The sequence below is a fragment of the Rhinichthys klamathensis genome, unplaced genomic scaffold, assembly GCF_029890125.1.
Source record: "Rhinichthys klamathensis goyatoka isolate OS25496 unplaced genomic scaffold, OSU_Roscu_1.1 h1tg000194l_1, whole genome shotgun sequence".
Taxonomy (NCBI): domain Eukaryota; kingdom Metazoa; phylum Chordata; class Actinopteri; order Cypriniformes; family Leuciscidae; genus Rhinichthys; species Rhinichthys klamathensis.
Genome location: NW_026606720.1, coordinates 599,097 through 617,219, shown reverse-complemented (window position 1 = coordinate 617,219; position 18,123 = coordinate 599,097). Strand labels below are relative to the sequence as shown.

Here is an 18,123-nt window from a genome sequence, read left to right as displayed (position 1 = left end):
TACAATTTGTATTTTATTCTCAATATGTACACATTCATTATTAATCCTGTGGCTAACATGATGAAAACGGCTTTGTTCATGTTTCTTGTCCCCTCACAATGACAATAGCCTAAACTATTACACTAGGCTACATGTTACATAGGCCTATTTTCAGTTCAAAATAGCGAAATTAGACAAAACTATATTAGTTTGCCTAATTATTTTTTGTCATTCGTTTAACATTTATGACCTAAAAAAAACTGTCAAATAAAGTTAAGTTTAGCTACTTACATCTTATCTCGCACTTGACCGTACACTGAAGCGTCGAGTTGCACTGTTAAAATTCGCGCTCAGCGTCTGTGAACATAAAGCCCGCCTACTTTGATTTGATTGGTCATCTCAAATATTCTGACATTGACGAGCAGTGACAGACCAATGAGGCTCAGATGAACAAACACATGACACACACACACACACACACCCTGTCCTGTGTTTCTGACGTGCTCTCTGTCTCTGCTCGGCGCCGCTGCGGAATGAAGAGGAAGAACGCGCTGAATCTGATTATAACAAGAAGTTTGATGATTGGTTTTTCATTAGGCTATTTTTGGTGCCCCCTCAGCACTTGGTGCCCTACGCACAGCGCGTGATGCGCGTGGTGGGAGCGGCGGCGCTGACAGTTAGTGTTAGTTTGTTGTTGGCATCCTTCTGTCTTCGAGAGACAACGGTTTAGAATCTGCACCCAGGTCAGTCTGTGGTTTGGTTGCAGACTCTACAATGACTGTAGAGTCCGATACGGGAGCGACAGCACCGCTGGCACTTGCTACAGGTGTAAGCAGTGGTGATGTCAATGGGAACAGGCTGAACGCTTTGCTGCCGGCGAGTCCTCTTCTCCTCCCACTGCATTGCTCTTTTTTCTTCGGCTAAAAGGACACCAGTCTTAACGGTGGATCGCCAATTTTCGCGGTCCGATGTCACTGCTTCCAAATCAGCCGGACAGATGCTGCACGATTTTAAGTCTCGCTTGCAGGCGTCCTTATAGCGCAGGGTTGGCCGTCCAGATGGTCGTATTCCTGTGGCAAGCTCCCCGTACAGAACATCCTTTGGGATACGACCATCATCCATCCTGCACAGGTGACCAAGCCAGTGCAGTCGCCTCTGTGTAAGGATGGTGAACATACTTGGCATACCTGCCTGGGCCAGGATGGCTATGTGACTGCTTCTCACTAGATCTCGCAGCGATGTTATTACTTCAGTGGCGAATTCAAATGTTTTCTTCACTGGGTCTTTTAGCGCTGTCTATAACAAGTGTCGCTTGATCAAGATCGGCTCGCTCTGCACAGATGTTGCCGGTCCGAACAGATAACTGTCCGTGAAGTACAATATAATGAGTAGCGCAGTTTCGTTCCGCTTTCATTACGTTTGTCATTTGATGTTGCGCACCGTTGTGGTGGCCGCGCCCTATGGTCGCGCCAGCGCAGATTTTGTCGGCAGGAAAAATTGTCCTAGGAATTGTTCGGTTTGTATGCGTACCGAACTGGAAGCCTCCTATCGAAACGGTTCAATACGAATACATGTAAGTTACCATTACACCCCTAATATACATCCGAGTCCTGATCGGGAGGTAACGTCCGATTCCGATCGAGTATGAAACCACGTGATCGGGCCCGATTTCCGATCACGTGATCGAATCGGGACATCCCTAGTTTATACCTATATGGATCCAACATGGCAGCAGACGCGAAGTTACCTTTCGATGCAGCCTTACAGCGGTTTCACACCGCAAGCGTGAGCGGCACTTGAGCAGCGCGTCAGCGTAACTATATCGTCACTGCAGCTGCGCGAGAGTATTCACACTGGAAGAGTTTGTACAGTGTCACAGCAGCGGCTCCAAAGCATATTATATAAGCGAGCAATTTTTAAAAAAGACAACTATACATTTGTTTTTAGAAGTTGCTCATTTATAACATTGATAGTCTTGAAAGTTTGTAATGGGGAGGTGTACAACATTCGCATATAAATGTTAACCAACAAAACAACCCAGAAAATAGCTCCAATCTATTAGTTTCAGTCATACTTTCGATATGTTTACAAGACTGCAACTCCGCGGATAAAAAACAAAACACACAAATAAACCACACACTCGAGTTTTATTTGGGTTGTGCTAGTCTATGTAGCTGTCTGTTTGATACATAAACTAAAAGAACGTTTATATATAATATTTTCTGGCTAGTTTACTTTAGTTTTTTTTTTATATAATACACGTATTTTTATATAATATTTTATATAAAACGTAATACACGTTTTTTTATATAATACTCATATACAATTGCCTACTCAAGTTCTTGTTAATACTCACTAGACATGCTTATTCTGTGCATTTTGGGCACTTTTTGTGTGAAATCATATTTATTTTTGTCCATCAAAAGTGTGCTTTCACTTTAATACGCTGATTTCACGCAGCTGCCATTTTGAAATGGCTCCGGTGGGAAGAGAACCGGAAGTGTGGCCTTTAATCATAGGAGAGTCGCGAATGGGATGGCATTTTGTTGTGTTTAATGTAGAAATTAGTTATTCTAAAAATGTACATACATTTCTTTCATATTTTAGACTATAAACAGTGAAATTAATTTATAAATAAAATATTTTTTTATATATAATTCAGAACGTAAAAAAAGAAGCAGGAACGAACTATATACATATCCTATATTGGATATTAACATCCAATAGTGTAAATCGCGGCAGCAGCTTCAGGTTGGTAGTCCAAGGCACTGTTGTCTATCTGTACTTCCGGGGTTCTTCCAGAGAATGTCTAATTGAAGAGAATTGGCACTGTCTGGTTACTTCCGGTTTCTGGACTGGCTGCAGTAACAAGTCTCTGTCCATGCGGGGGCGCTCGCAGGCGAGTGCAGGCAACCCCATCTATGGGGTTTCACCCCCAGAAATCCACTTTTCTCAGGATGTAATTTTTTGTCAAGTTATTTGAAAGTTGCATTCAAAAGGGAGGGCTAAGATAATACACTCAGCTGAAAATTGAATTTTTAAGTTCACTTATCTGTTCTAAAAATCCGTTCAAAAATGTGATGACGTCACATAATAGCAGAATGCTAGCGTGTTCCGGCCAACAACGGCCCAACCTGTAAGAAATCGAAAGGACATAAGTACTCGTTCATTCGACTTTTGGCCTATAATCTATGTTGAACTTGCGGAATCAACAATAAAATCTATGTTGATTCAACGACAAGCAGGAGAAAGAGATACATTTAGCCGTTTAGCTCCATAGACTCACATTCATTCTGCACTTGCCCGCGATCACCTCCAGTGGAATTCTAATGGAACTGCAACCAAGATGATACACAATGGGGCTAATAGGAAGTGCTAAGGCTCTCCATTAGACGGGCTCTGGTTGCACCCCCAAGATGCACCGGCGGATGGATCTAGTAGCGGGGTTTGAGACGGGCCCAGCCCTTTCTCAGCCCTTACCTGCTGGTTCCGGTGTCCCAGCCCAGGAAGGAGCCCGCTCTGCGGTTTCTCCTCCCCAGGTTGAGGCACCAATGTTGCGGCTATCCAGTTCTGAGGAACTGGATGTCGTTGATATGGGGGAATTTGAGTTTTCGCCAGCTCATACCCCTGCTGATGAGGAGCTTATGGAGGTTTTATCTCGTGCTGTTACTAAATTAAATATTGAGTGGCCAGCTGATGATATTGATGTTGAATCAAGAAAGAGTCTTCTAGATGAACGTTATTTACCATCTAGATCACGACCTCCTCGTCGGGAACTCCCGTTTTTTCCTGATCTCCACACTGAGGTGTCCAGATCATGGAATAAACCGGCGTCTTTCAGAGTTCAGAATCCTCAAACTAGCAATTACAGTAAAGTTAGAGGTATTGATAATTATGGTTATTTGACGATGCCTCGTGCGGAAGAGACGCTTGCGAGCTATCTCTCCCCCGAGTCAGCGTCATCACTGAAAGCCCCGACGTTACCCACCAGACCATTAAAAAATACATCAGTGCTGGTGGGTAAAGCGTATTCGGCAGCAGGTCAGGCTGCGGCATGCTTACATACAATGTCGATTTTACAAGCTTACCAGGCTGACCTGCTGAGGGACATGGATGAATGTGAGGAAGTTAGTGCTGATACAATTCGTGAATTACGTCGCACAACAGATTTATCTCTCCGGGCCACCAAGGAGACGGCCAAATCTGTGGGCCGTTATATGGCAGCCCTGGTGGCCACGGAACGTCATTTATGGTTAAATCTTTCTGAAATTAAAGATAAAGATAGATCTGTTCTTCTGGACGGACTGCTTTCTCCTAGAAGTTTGTTCGGCGATGCTATAAATTGTGTTGTCGATAGGTTTCAAGAAAACAAAAAACAAGCGGCTGCGTTTCAGAGGTTTCTTCCTCGCCGGTCCAGTGTCCCCGAGGCTGCACGTAATATAAAGAGTGAGCAGCCTCGTCCGTCTACGAGCTCCGCACATAGATTCCAGCAGAAACAGAGCGTCACTGCTCGGGCTCCTCCACAGTCTGGGGTTCCCGAGTGGCGTTCGCAGTCCAGGCCTGTTGGGGGCAGACAGGATCTGAGGACTGTCATCTCCAAGAGAGCCTGGACTAAGAAGAAGTCCTGACGCCAAGTGTGCCAGGCTTCTGAGGGTGGTCCCCTCCAGGGAGGAACGATTCCGAGGAACCGTTTCTCTTTGGCGCCCTCCGGGGGGCGATTCTCCGAGGGGAATCGCAGCGTTGCCACATCGGTTGTTCCCTGCCGGTTCGCCGTTTCAGGGCACCGATGTGTCAGCTTCCCCGTGCAATCCTCTGAGGAGGGTTGTAGAACGGTCAGTTCGGTTGTTCCCTGCCGGTTCGCCGCTTCAGGGCGCCGAAATGATTGTTCAATCAAATCCAGAGGCCAGTCTCGAGAGACTGGTTCCCTTATCAGAATGTCTGGCAGCTTGGAAACTTTTGCCAAATATTTCTTTATGGGTCCTGCACATAATAGAAAAGGGTTACAGAATTCAGTTCGGTTCTCGTCCGCCCAGATTTCAAGGGGTCCTTCCCACAGTGGTGGACTCACAGCAGGCTCTGGTTATGGAGCAGGAAGTTCTGACACTTCTTCAAAAAGGAGCGATAGAGGGGGTGCCTCCTCCCAGCAGAGAGTCAGGGTTTTACAGCCGTTACTTCATTGTTCCGAAAAAGGATGGAAGGTTGCGTCCTATTCTAGATCTGCGCCAGTTAAACAGCAGAGTTCAGAAACTCAAGTTCAGGATGCTCACACTCAAGCAAATTGTATCACAGATTCAGTCCGAGGACTGGTTTGTCACAATAGACCTGAAAGACGCTTATACTTCCATGTATCTATCCATCCTCATCACAGGAAGTTCCTGAGGTTCGCTTTCAGGGGCGAAGCTTACCAGTATCGGGTTCTACCGTTTGGCCTAGGTTTATCACCCCGCACCTTTACAAAATGCGTGGATGCAGCTCTGGCTCCTTTGAGACTCCAGGGCATTCGCGTATTAAATTATATCGACGATTGGTTGATTTTAGCTCAGTCAGAGCAGTTGGCAGTTCGGCATCGAGATGTCGTTCTGTCTCACATAAAGGAGTTGGGGTTGCGGCTCACAATGCAGGCACGTCTATCTCCTGCTCGGATTTCTGCGATTCTCACAGCCGTAAAAAATGTAAAACTAGGCCAGTCACTCACTGTGAAACAGTTTCAGAGACTGTTGGGGCTCATGGCAGCAGCGTCCAATGTGATTACTTTTGGCCTGCTGTACATGAGACCCCTGCAGTGGTGGCTCAGAACCAAGGGGTTTTCTCCGAAGGGAAATCCGTTCCGCAAGATCAAGGTCACGCGGCTATGCCTTCGTGCCTTGGTCATGTAGAAGAAACCTTTGTTCCTCGCCCAGGGCCCAGTGCTGGGGGCTTCTTGTCGACGCGTCACGCTTTCGACGGATGCTTCCCTCGCGGGATGGGGGGCGGTCATGAGTGGCCGGTCGGCGCAAGGTCTTTGGCAGGACCATCAACTGTCATGGCATATAAATCTTCTGAGGGGGCCAGGCTCATAGAATCCGGTCTCTCGACTGAGGTTGTTGAGACCATTCTCTATTCCAGAGCCCCTTCCACGAGAAGACTGTATGCACTGAAATGGATATTATTCTCCACCTGGTGTGGTGAGCGTCAGTTAGATCCTGTCAACTGCCCTGTTGGTTCAGTTCTCTATTTTCTGCAGGACCGTTTCTCTGCTGGATTATCTCCTTCCACCTTAAAAGTTTATGTGGCGGCTATATCGGCCTACCATACCCCTCTGGGGGGTACTTCTATTGGGAGAGATCCTCTGATTACTCGTTTTCTCCGTGGTACATTGAGGTTGAGACCTGCACTGCACTCTAGAGCACCGGCTTGGGATTTAGCCATTGTACTTGAGGGTCTGGCTCTGGCTCCCTTCGAGCCTATTGAAGAGGTTTCAGAAAAATTCCTCACTTTGAAAGCTTTATTTCTCCTTGCTATTTCATCTATCAAGAGAATTGGATATTTGCATGCCCTGTCGGTTGTTCCTTCATGTCTGGAATTTGCACCTGGTATGGTGAAAGCATTTCTATACCCTAGACCGGGTTAAATTCCTAAGGTCCCAGTTAATGTTGGGGGCCCAATAGTGCTGCAGGCCTTTTATCCTCCACCTTTTAATACCCCAGATCAGGAACAACTGAACCTGTTATGTCCAGTTCGGGCATTAGATGCCTACGTTCATAGAGCTGCCCTGTGGCGTAAGTCAGAGCAATTATTTGTATGTTTTGGGTCACTCAGAAGAGGGTGCCCTGCATCTAAACAGGTTATGAGCAAATGGATAGTCGAGGCTATTTCATTAGCTTATGAAGCGGCCGGTCAGCCTTCACCTATGGCTGTACGGGCCCATTCTACTAGGAGTATGGGGGCCTCTACGGCCTTAATTTCGGGTGTTTCCCTTCCTGATATTTGTAATGCGGCAGGATGGTCCTCTCCGCATACATTTGTCAGATTTTATGACCTTGACCTCTCCACTCCAGGGGCGAGGTTGCTTGCTTCTTAGTGTGCGCAGGACTTTCACACAGAACGGGCATTTGTCACTATGGCGTAGTGGGTATGGGGTTCCCACCGCGTCTCAAACGCAGCTCGAAGTTCCCTTGAAAGGGAACGTCTCAGGTTACGTATGTAACCCTGGTTCCCTGAGAGGGAACGAGACGCTGCGTTTGCCTGCCATACTTCCTGCATACCCTGATCGACTTGCTTCAGACTTTTCAGAAGCTGGCACGGTCTGTTTTCAAGGGTGCTTTATAGTTTCCTGGTCTATGACGTCACCTATGACGTATCGGGCTTCCATTGGACTGATTTTACACGTGCTTCATGACGCAATCACGCAGAGCGTTCCCACCGCGTCTCAAACGCAGCGTCTCGTTCCCTCTCAGGGAACCAGGGTTACATACGTAACCTGAGACGATTCCTGCCATTCCCGGATGTCAAATGTTGAATTTTCTGTCTAATTTGAACCACTGAATTTGTGGAAGCGAATTTGTAAAGTGAAATAAAATGAACCGAAAATTGCTCGTCGAATATTATAGGTTGTATTTTTAAACAGAATGAATATTTTGTAAGTGAAATCTGAAAGGTGAATATGGATTATTGGATTTTTAATAATTAAAAAGTGCGCGAAATGTTTTGAATTGAAATATTCACAGCTTAAATATACAACCATGTTGAATTTCAGCCCATAAAAATACAAGCCCTAAAAATACAATGCATAAAAATACAAGCAGGGTTAATGCAATGCATATTTTTCAAGTAGTGCAATTCAACAAGCTTCTTTGTTTCAAAAACATTTGTCATTATTTTACTTCCATAAACCGGGCCCGTGCGAAAACAAGGATAAATGTCAGAATGTGGCCTTTTTTTACAGCAAGGGTTAACAGTGCACAGACTTACCGAGAAATTGAGGGTGCTGGCATAATTTGACCCAGTGGAGCCACAAAATGTTAATTTAGAAGAGTTACAGACAGGTCATAAGTGGCTTTGTTACTGATGCTGATTAATGGGTGGCAGAGATACTTGCATTGATACTGCATCAATAGCTGACACACAGAAACTGTATATCGCTCCCACCTGGATCAGCCTGTGAAACAGACCCGCTGCCATTTAGATGTCTGCCAAAGACACTCCAGAAACATATGACTGTTGAAGACCTTGATTAGCTTGTTTAAGTGTCTTTGATTAGGGTTGGAGCTAAACGCTGCAGGGCAGTGGGCCTCCAGGGCTGGATTTGAGGAACACTGATGTATAATGACATGCACCTTTACCAAAACAATTGTAGGTGTTTTCATGGATGTGCAATCTATTAATGTAACTAATTAAATACCATTGATATGAAATGTCTGTATAATTTGCTTTTTTTTTTTTGCAGTGTATTTTTAAACAGGGCTTGGCTATTAGCAACAAATAACTGTCACTTATCCTTTTCTAATTATACATGCATGTGAATTAAATTTATTCAATTAATTAAAGCTGAACCTTAAAACTGACCAGAGATCAGTTAAACCATTGTGGTTTTCAATCCTGGTCTGGACCCACCCCTCTGCACATGTCTCCCTTATTTAACACACCTTATTCAGATCATCACAGCATTAGGAGAGAGCTCCATGAACACAGCTGAGTGTGTCAGATAAGAGAGACAAATACAAAGTGTATGGTGGGTCCCATGAAAACCACTCATATAATAGACACTGGTTCATGGGTTCACCAAACCAATGCCCACTAGTGGCAAACCATCAAAAAAGTTTTTAAACTGAATTTGCATATCAATCACTCTAAATAGTAGATTAGGATTGTGTCACAAATCATAGTATGTTGAAGTAAGTATGAAAAAAATCCCCCAATGGTCTAATTTCTGTTGGTGTTTCTGTGCAAATACATTCACATATTAATGGTTAATATTGCCCACAACCCACTGCACACTGGAGGCAGAATTGGGTCGGAACTACAAACATGGTGAGAAAACTAGAACATCACAAATGTTTAATGCTTGAATGTTGTATAAATACACTCAAATATATGTACATTTTATTAAAAAAAAAAGAAGATATGTGTTTAGGGCATAGAATAGGGCATATTATAAAGATTTGTAATGGGTTTCATAAAGCAGAGGATTACTGATAATATACAAGGTCTCAAAAATTAAAGTGGATTTTATTGTTTTATGGACATTTGAAGAAATTTTAATTTCATTACAATAGGCCTATCAACAATAACAGTATAACGACAACCAAGTGTGCTCTTTCCACGAGCCTGAGGCCTATTTTGAAATGAGCTTGTTGGATTTACCCAACACTAGCCCGTGCTATTTAGAGTTGTCTTAACAAGGTGCGTAGATTTAGAATAAGAAGGTTTTATTTTAGAAAAAGTACATGAGTATTCTTATTATAGGCATCTATAAACAACATCAAAGGCATCTTAAACATTGTCTACAACATGTTTCAGAAATTATCAATTGTGCTTAAAACCGTAAAGTTTGTGGTTTAAAAAAACCTGATCATTCAATTGACAAGCAATAAGTGTACTATAGTTTGCAAATGCTTATACTACAAAACAATATAAAGCAGTTACACAACAAAAGCACTCTGTATAGGGCATCTATGTAGACATACGCCACTGGTTCTGATTTGTGTAAAATAAATAAATAAATAAATAAAGGCAGATAAAACTTTTTTTGACAACTGAAGGGCAGTAGGTAATAATACAGTGAGTTATACTGTGTTTGTCAATGCACTTCTGAGCAAATTATGTAAACCTCAAAACTGCTCAGCAACCCTTAGACTGTCAAAATAGCAAAGCCCTTACACTGCATTCACATATAACAGGCTAAAGTTTTATGTACATTACGTTTTAGATAATAGCAGAAAACAGTATGTTATCACTTATTTGTTTTACCATTTACAAATAAGTTCATAGCAAGTTTCCTCCGAGATAGAGAGCACAAAGAACTTGTTCCACAGATTCCAGAGGCTACCTTAAGTGTAACTTAACACAATTCTTTTAATTATGTTCTCCCTTATTTTTTTAGTTTTCACTCCATACATGATTGGATTTATAATAGGGGACAGAATAAGAACATACAATGACAGTATGACACGAACAGTGTAAGGCACATGACGCATGTTGAATCGACTTTGGAACAATTCAAAGCAACTACCAATTACAAAGTTTAGTAATGCTATTAAGTGTGGGACACATGTGCTGAATTTAACTCGACCTCCTTTTGACAACTTCAAGCAGATAAAGATGATCCTCACATAAGTGTAGAAAATTATGACAACCAGCAGGGAGGTAAGAAACATCATAATTACACCATATATATTATTACCTAAAGTGTCAGAACATGCTAGCTTCACCACAGAAAAATTATCACAGTAGACTTTTTCAATAATTGCTCCACAAATGTAAAGATTCGCTGTAATTGAGATGGTGATAGTAGATCGCAAAAATGGCAAAAGCCAAGAAACTGCAACACATATAACCACTTTTTTAGGTGTGATTATTTTTTCATATTCTAAAGGATAGCATATAGATATATATCGATCATAAGCCATAACTGTTAAGTTTGTTAGGTCACAGCCACCATAGGTAAATATACTAAAGATTTGCACAAGGCAATCGAGCCATGTTATTTGATAATTTTCTGTAATAATTTTAGTCAAAATAAAAGGTGTAACAGCAGATCCGCCATATAAATTAATACATGCCAAATTGCAGATAAAGATGTACATGGGCTTATGTAGCCCTCTTTCAACACATATTACATAGATGAGTACACTGTTAGAAATTATCATGACTGGGTATAGTAAAGATAGCACAAACACAAAAATATATCTCTGGTCATATATTCCTCTGTATCCGTCCAGTAAGAAAGAAATATTTTTCATGATCGCTTGATTTCCTTAATTAAGAGAAAAAATAGATGAGAAGGAAGCTTAGAGAAAAGATGAGTTATTGAAAATCTGTTTTAAAAATGTTTTTACATCTCATTCTTTGCACAAAATGTCAACGTGCATGTCAATACAATGCAGTGTATACAATAAATATATACAATAAATAAATAAAAATATAACTTAAAATATATCTTGCTTAAAATATTAAATAAAAAAAACTGGCTTATGATTCAAGTAACACAATATAACATATTGACAATATTTCTTTAAAAATTCATTGAATGTACCTTGTAATTTTTGTGTATTTGTGTATTTTCGCTGTGTATGCAGAATGACTGCCTTCAACCTGAAACAGCTCTATTTATACTATGGCAGCTGGGGAAAAAAATAGTTATGCAAATATGTGATCCCTAGGTCACAAAAAAAAGTGCCTTTCAGTCATGTAAAGCATCATTACATTTGCTCTCCTCATCATCAACTTATTCCAATCATTAAGGGAAATAAGCTTTGTCAAACATGTATGCAGTTTTGCTGAATGTTTGGAATAAAGTGGAAAAACATATACAAAAAGCAACAATACAAAAATAAACCCCATACTGTAACAGAGAATGCAAAAACAAAAATAGTGTCCTGTAAAAACATAACATTAACATTTGATCATTTAGTAGACGTTTTTATCCAAAGCGACTTAGGCCTACATATGAGGAAAGCAATAGAAGCAATCAAACCAACAATAGGGCAACAATAAGTGCCATGACCGGTCACCCACTGTAACAAATCGCTGTAAAATTAACTGATCAACGAAAAACGAAGCCTCACATTCATTCCAGTCACGTGAATGCTTCACTTTGCCTGTCGGAATGTTTGAACCCAGATCACAACTCTACAGGTTTTTGGAAGTTGAAGTCCATTTACTAACTTTTTATTTATTTTATTTTTTTAATAAATAAGCCTATGTCCTATGTTACATGAGCATATATTCTAACACATAAACAGCATAGAAACCATAAAATAAAAAGACAAACATTTATTTGCATCAAGCAACTCTGTTGGTATTTTAATAATTAGTATTAATATAACTGTTACATTTAATTTATTGCCACACTTTAATATGTGAATTATATTATCAGAAAACTGAACATTTAGCGTTGTCAGGCTTTTATTTGTGCTTAATGGATAAAACAACAGCGCTGCGCACTCAGCTGCTCATAAACATGGCTACTATAAATTTGACCTGCCACAAGATGGCGCTGTTTTCAATACTCTTAAAGCTTCAAATCTTTTCCCGAAACATTCAGGGGAAAGCCTCATGCGTCCCAATTCGCCTACTTATACTACGCCCTAAAAGTATGTAGTCTTTTTGTGAAGAAAAAGTACATACTTTTGAGTGTGTAGCAAAAGAGTAGGCAAGCTTTGGGACATACTACTTCGTCATCTTTAACGGACAGAACTGCCCTGTCAATCATCCTGTCACCGTAAACTGCCCTGTCAATCATCTTGTCACAGTTAAAATCCTCCATTCAATCTAATATAACTTCTTACCATTTCGGAGAGAATTGTTGCGGCACGTTCATCTGCCAGTCATGGGTCTTTCATGCCGAGACTCTCCTCATGTGTTTGGAATTTGAATATAATAATGCATTTAAAAGTTAATGGCTAAATGTATCTTTGCAAAAGTTTCGCATGCTGCTGCAGATGCAATATAATGTGGACAACATTGAATAAATACATATATTGAAAAGCTGATAAGTCTTTACAGTTAGTTTTGCATAGGTAAGCATCTTTCTCTTCCGTAAACGAGATTATAATGTTATTCCCCGATGCAGATGTGCAGATAAAACGTTAAATCTTTTTTTATTTTTTTTATTTTTTTATTGCAAGTTAACAAAAACATTGTAGTTTATACAAGATAACAGATCATTGAATTATATACACATACAAAAGAAGGAAAGACGTACATGGAGCACACACAATGTAAACAAAACAAAAACAAAAAAAACAAACAAAAAAACAGCTAAATATAAATATATCGATCTAGTGATGTATGCATTGATAATTTTAAGCAATGGGAAATTTTAGAGATTTAGATAGAAGCAATATTGAGATATTCATAGTAATTGTAATAGAATTGTAGTAGATGTAGAGGCAGTGTTCATACTACTAATAATAATTATAACAAAGATAAAAATAGTGGCGATAGTGGCGGTAGTACTTGCCTTGGCAACAAACAGCATTCATGAAAATAAAAGTAGGAGTGGTAGTAGATAGCACTGTATTTTTTATAATAATAATAGTAACTATAATAATACTTTTAGATCAGTAAATAAAATTATTGTGAATATACACTATTCTCTGGGCCTGGGAGCCATTCTACCATTGCCGGTGAGCACAACCAACAGACCTCCCCGACATAGACCCCTCACCGTCAACGACACCCGGCCCCAACAGTTACACCTCTGTTTCGCTGAGTCTTCCTCCGCAGAGTAAGATGGGGCACCATAACAGGCACCTCCAGACCAAGCTCACCTAGTCTGGTTGTGACCTGACAGGACATAAGTCAAGTTAGGTTGCCCCTTTGTTTTTGTTTTTTTCTGTTCTTTTTTTTTCTCTTTCCCCCTTTTTCCTCCTTTTCTTTGGTAATCTGTGGCTTAGACCCTGGTGTACACTGGTTAGCTCCCTAGCCAGAGACACCACATCCAGCCCAAATATCCGTCCACCATATTTTTTTTACTTGACGGAAGGGATTGGGGGCATGGGCGTGTTACTAATGACCGTGTTGAGAAGATGTGCCAGTCGCACCCACCGACAGCACCTAGAACATCGCCTGACCCAGGTCATTTATATTTACCATGAAGATTTTATAATATCAATACTACTTATCAAAAAAATAGTATTAATATGCGGTTTTTACATGAAAAATTACGAGTATAACTTATCATAATATATACATACACATATATACACACATGAATGATGTAGATTAATTACTTATTTATTATAGGAATAGTTTGTATTTATGCATATTGAATATCCTTATTATTAATTCATTCTATATACCAAAGACTGAAGATTTTAATTGAGGCATTAACTCCCTAGCTAGTTTTATTCAATATTTAAGGATGAGAGCAGTGGACTGAAAATATTATTAAATTTATATAGTTGGTTTTTAATTGCTAACGTTTGTTTCTCTTTAATAATATGAACCCTTAGTAGATGTAACCATTGTGTAATTGATATTTGGTGTTTATTTTTCCAGTTGAGTAATATTGTTTTTTTGGCGATAGCTAGAGATAAGAGCAGAGGTTTTGAGTGTTCAAAGGAGAGGTTCATTTGAAATGTGTCACCTAAAAGACATAATAATGGGAGTGCATTAATTGTAATTTTAAAGAATTCTGATAGTTTATTAACGATATCTATCCAGAACTGATGGACCGGCGGGCATAGCGTGCATGAAGGTAAGTGTCCGGTGTATTTAAACTGCAGTTAGTACATCTGTCTGAAGTTACTAATCCCATTTTAAACATCTTACGCTGTGTTATGTGAGTTCTGTGTATAATTTTATACTGAATTAACTGGATGTTTATGTTTGTACTTAAGATAAAAGTGTTTCTGCAAATTGTTTTCCACAATTCCTCATTTATGTTGATATTGAGATCTTTTTCCCATTGTTTAACTGGTACTACTATTGTTTTAGTGTCTATAGATGATATTAGAGTGTATAATTTACTAAGTGTTTTTAATGAATTACTAATTGTGGTGATATGTTTTAGAATTGGGGGAGGTTGTGCAATATCCTTGTCTCCAATTGTACTTTTAATAGAATTCCTAATTTGCAAGTAATAGTAATACTGTTATTTTCCTAGATTAAATTTCTGAGTTAATTCTGTAAATGTAGCGAAGGTGTTGCCAGTAAACAGGTGATGTAGATGTGTGATACCTTTCTTTTTCCATTTAATGTTGTTGAGCGGAATTTTGTTGATAGTAAAGTCAGGATTATGCCATATAGGTGAGTTGGTGTGTGGTGTCAGCTCATGTTTTGTCAATGTATTAATTTGCCACCAAGCGGTGAGAGTTGTTTTAATTGTTACGTTCTTAAAGAGATTGTTTTGTTTGATTTTTTTTGTGAGGGATGGGAGATCAGATATAGTTATTTCTTTGCATTCTGTTTGTTCTAACTCTAGCCATGGGTTTTGGGGGTTGTCACCTTTGATCCAGTTGCAAAAGTATTGTAGATGGGACGCTAAGTAATAGTAGTGGAAATTTGGTGCTGCTAGGCCGCCTTGAGATTTATTTTTTTGAAGTGTTTGTAAACTAATTTTAGGATTCTTTTTTTTCCAATAAAATTTGCTGATTATTTGATTTAATGATGTAAACCATTTCTTAGTTGGTTGTACCGGAGTCATGGTGAATAGATATAGGAGTTTTGGTAAAATACACATTTTAACTGTTGCAATACGACCTATAATGGAAAGCAGTAGATTCATCCATCGAGTTAAATCATCTTCTATTGTTTTCAGCAGTGGATTAAAATTGAGGCTAAACAAGTCAGAGAGGTTCTGTGATATGTTTATTCCTAAGTATGTAATATTATTAATTTTGAACGGTATGTTTTGTATGCTTCGGTCCTGTGGTTTCATGTTCAGTGGCAAAATTGTTGATTTAGTACAGTTTATGGAGTAGTCTGATATAATAGAATATTCATTGATGAGTTTCATTATTTCTGTAAGAGAAGTTTTAGGATTTTGTACAAATAGAAGTATGTCGTCTGCGTATAATGAAATTTTATGATCAGTGTTGTTTGATAGAACTCCCAAAATTGTATCATTCTGTCTTATTGCAGCAGCAAGCGGTTCTATAAACAAGGCGAATAGTAATGGTAATAAGGCGAGTACCTCGCTGAAGTTGGAATGGTGATGATATTATGCCATTCGTTATAACAGATGCTAGTGGAGTATTATATAGTGTTTTAATCCAGTGAATAAAACAGTCTCCGAACCCTAATTTTTTGAGTGTCATATACAGAAAGTGCCAACTAACTTTATCAAACGCTTTTTCTGCGTCTAGTGATATGATTATAGTCTTTTTTTTGTTTTGATTACATAGGTTCATAATGTTGAATAATCGTCTGGTATTGTTTGATGACTGGCGTCCTTTGATGAAGCCTGTTTGGTCTGGATGGATAAGAGATGAAATTACGGTTTCAAGACGTGTAGCCAAGGCTTTACTTATAATTTTTAAGTCCGTATTTAGAAGAGATAATGGGCGATAACTAGTGCATAACGTTGGGTCTTTGTTTGGTTTAAGCAGGACTGAAATTAGTGCTGTGTTCATGTGAGGTGGAATAGAAGAAGTGTTTTTGATTTCTGCCGTCATTTGCAAAAATAATGGTGATATAGTTGACCAAAAATGTTTGTAATATTCTGGTGGGTATCCATCTAAACCTGGAGCTTTATTGTTTGATAGAGAATCAAGAGCTTGTTTATATTCAGTTTCTGATATAGATTCTTCTAATGATTCTCTTTGTGTTGTGCTCAGACTGGGTAAAAATAAATTGTTAAGAAATGATTTAGTGTCATTCATTTTTGGTTCTTTTGCATTACTGTATAGATGTTTATAAAATGTACGAAAAGTATCATTGATATCTTGTGAGGTGTGGAGTGTCTTTCCTTGCGGATTATTGATTACCGGGATAAGTGTCTTTTCTCTATTACGTTTGAGTAGATTAGCAAGGTATTTACCTGATTTGTCATTATGTTCAAAATGTTTATGTCTAAGGCATTGTCTTTGGAATTCTATCCTTTTATTTATAATGTCTTTGTGTTCATCTTTTGTTTTATTTATTTCCTTCAGAGTCTGTTCATTAGGATTATGAGAGTAAATATTGTGTAATGTATGTATTTTATTTTCTAATTCTTTTTCTCGGCTTTGTTCCTTTTTATATTTGTGTGTAGAGTATGATATGATCTTTCCTCTTAGTACAACTTTAGCTGTTTCCCAGAGAGTTGCGGCAGAGATGTCTGGTGTATTGTTAGTTTCCATGAAAAATGCCCATTCTTTTTTATAGTATTCATTAAACTCGTCTTGAAGTAATGAGGTATTCATCATCCATCTAAATTATTTTTTAGTATCATTTCTGTTATTAATAGTCATAGTAATTGGTGCATGATCCGAGATAATGATAGGGTGTATTGTTGTATTTAAAATGTCAGGGATGAGAGAATTGCTTGTTAAGATATAGTCAATACGTGAATATGATTTATGAACTGCTGAAAAATAACTGTATTCTCTCGAGTTTGGGTTTGTGAGTCTCCAGCTATCGCCAAGACCTAGGTCAGTCATGTATTGTTTAATGGTTTCTGTAGATTGCCATGGTTTAAAGTGTGATGGTGTATTTGATTTGTCTTGAATTGGATCAATAACTGTGTTAAAGTCTCCCCCGATTATGATGGGTGATTGGGAAAGGTTGGCTATTGATGAGAAAAAAATATTGAAAAATTGAGGGTCATCTGTGTTTGGTCCATAGATATTAGCAATGGTCAGTATTTTATTGTTAAAAGTTATATTGATAATAACATATCGTCCTTCTGGATCACATATAGTTGAGTGATTAATAACTGTTATGTTTTTATTGATTAAAATAGCTACACCTCTTTTCTTTGAATTGTAAGATGCAGAGTAATTTGTGTTAATTGTGTATTTGTTAATTTCTTGTGTTCTGGTTCCAAAAGATGCGTTTCTTGCAGTAGACATATATCTGCCTTTAGTTTTTTAATGTGGCTTAAAATTTTGGTTCTTTTAGCTGCTGAGTTAATGCCTCGTACATTCCAGCTTACTAATTTTAGTTGTGACATTTTTGTTCTACTACATAGTTTTGTTCTATATTTATTATCCGTACCCTATTATATGATACATGCAGTACATATTCAATGACAGACAAACACCACATGTAACAATGAGAACGCTTTTTTTCAAATGAATATACAAATAACATGTTTAACAGTCTACGTGAAGTAGGTGATTTTAGCTGATCTTATGTTGCGTTCATTGGCGACATGTTTCTTTTTTCTTTTTTTGGTCCCTCCGATCTTCCTTTCGCGATGTATTATAACCAGTACATAGTATCGTCTCTGTAAAGTTGGCCATCATATAGTCGGTCTACCGTGAGGACGGCTTTCCTTCCGTTTTGGCGAAATTGTTT

General features: G+C 39.0%; 1 pseudogene; it reads right to left on the bottom strand.

Moving 5' to 3' along the window:
- Positions 1-9,682: 9,682 nt before the first annotated feature.
- Positions 9,683-18,123, bottom strand: part of LOC130095956 (olfactory receptor 142-like) — a 31,320-nt pseudogene continuing 22,879 nt past the window's right edge.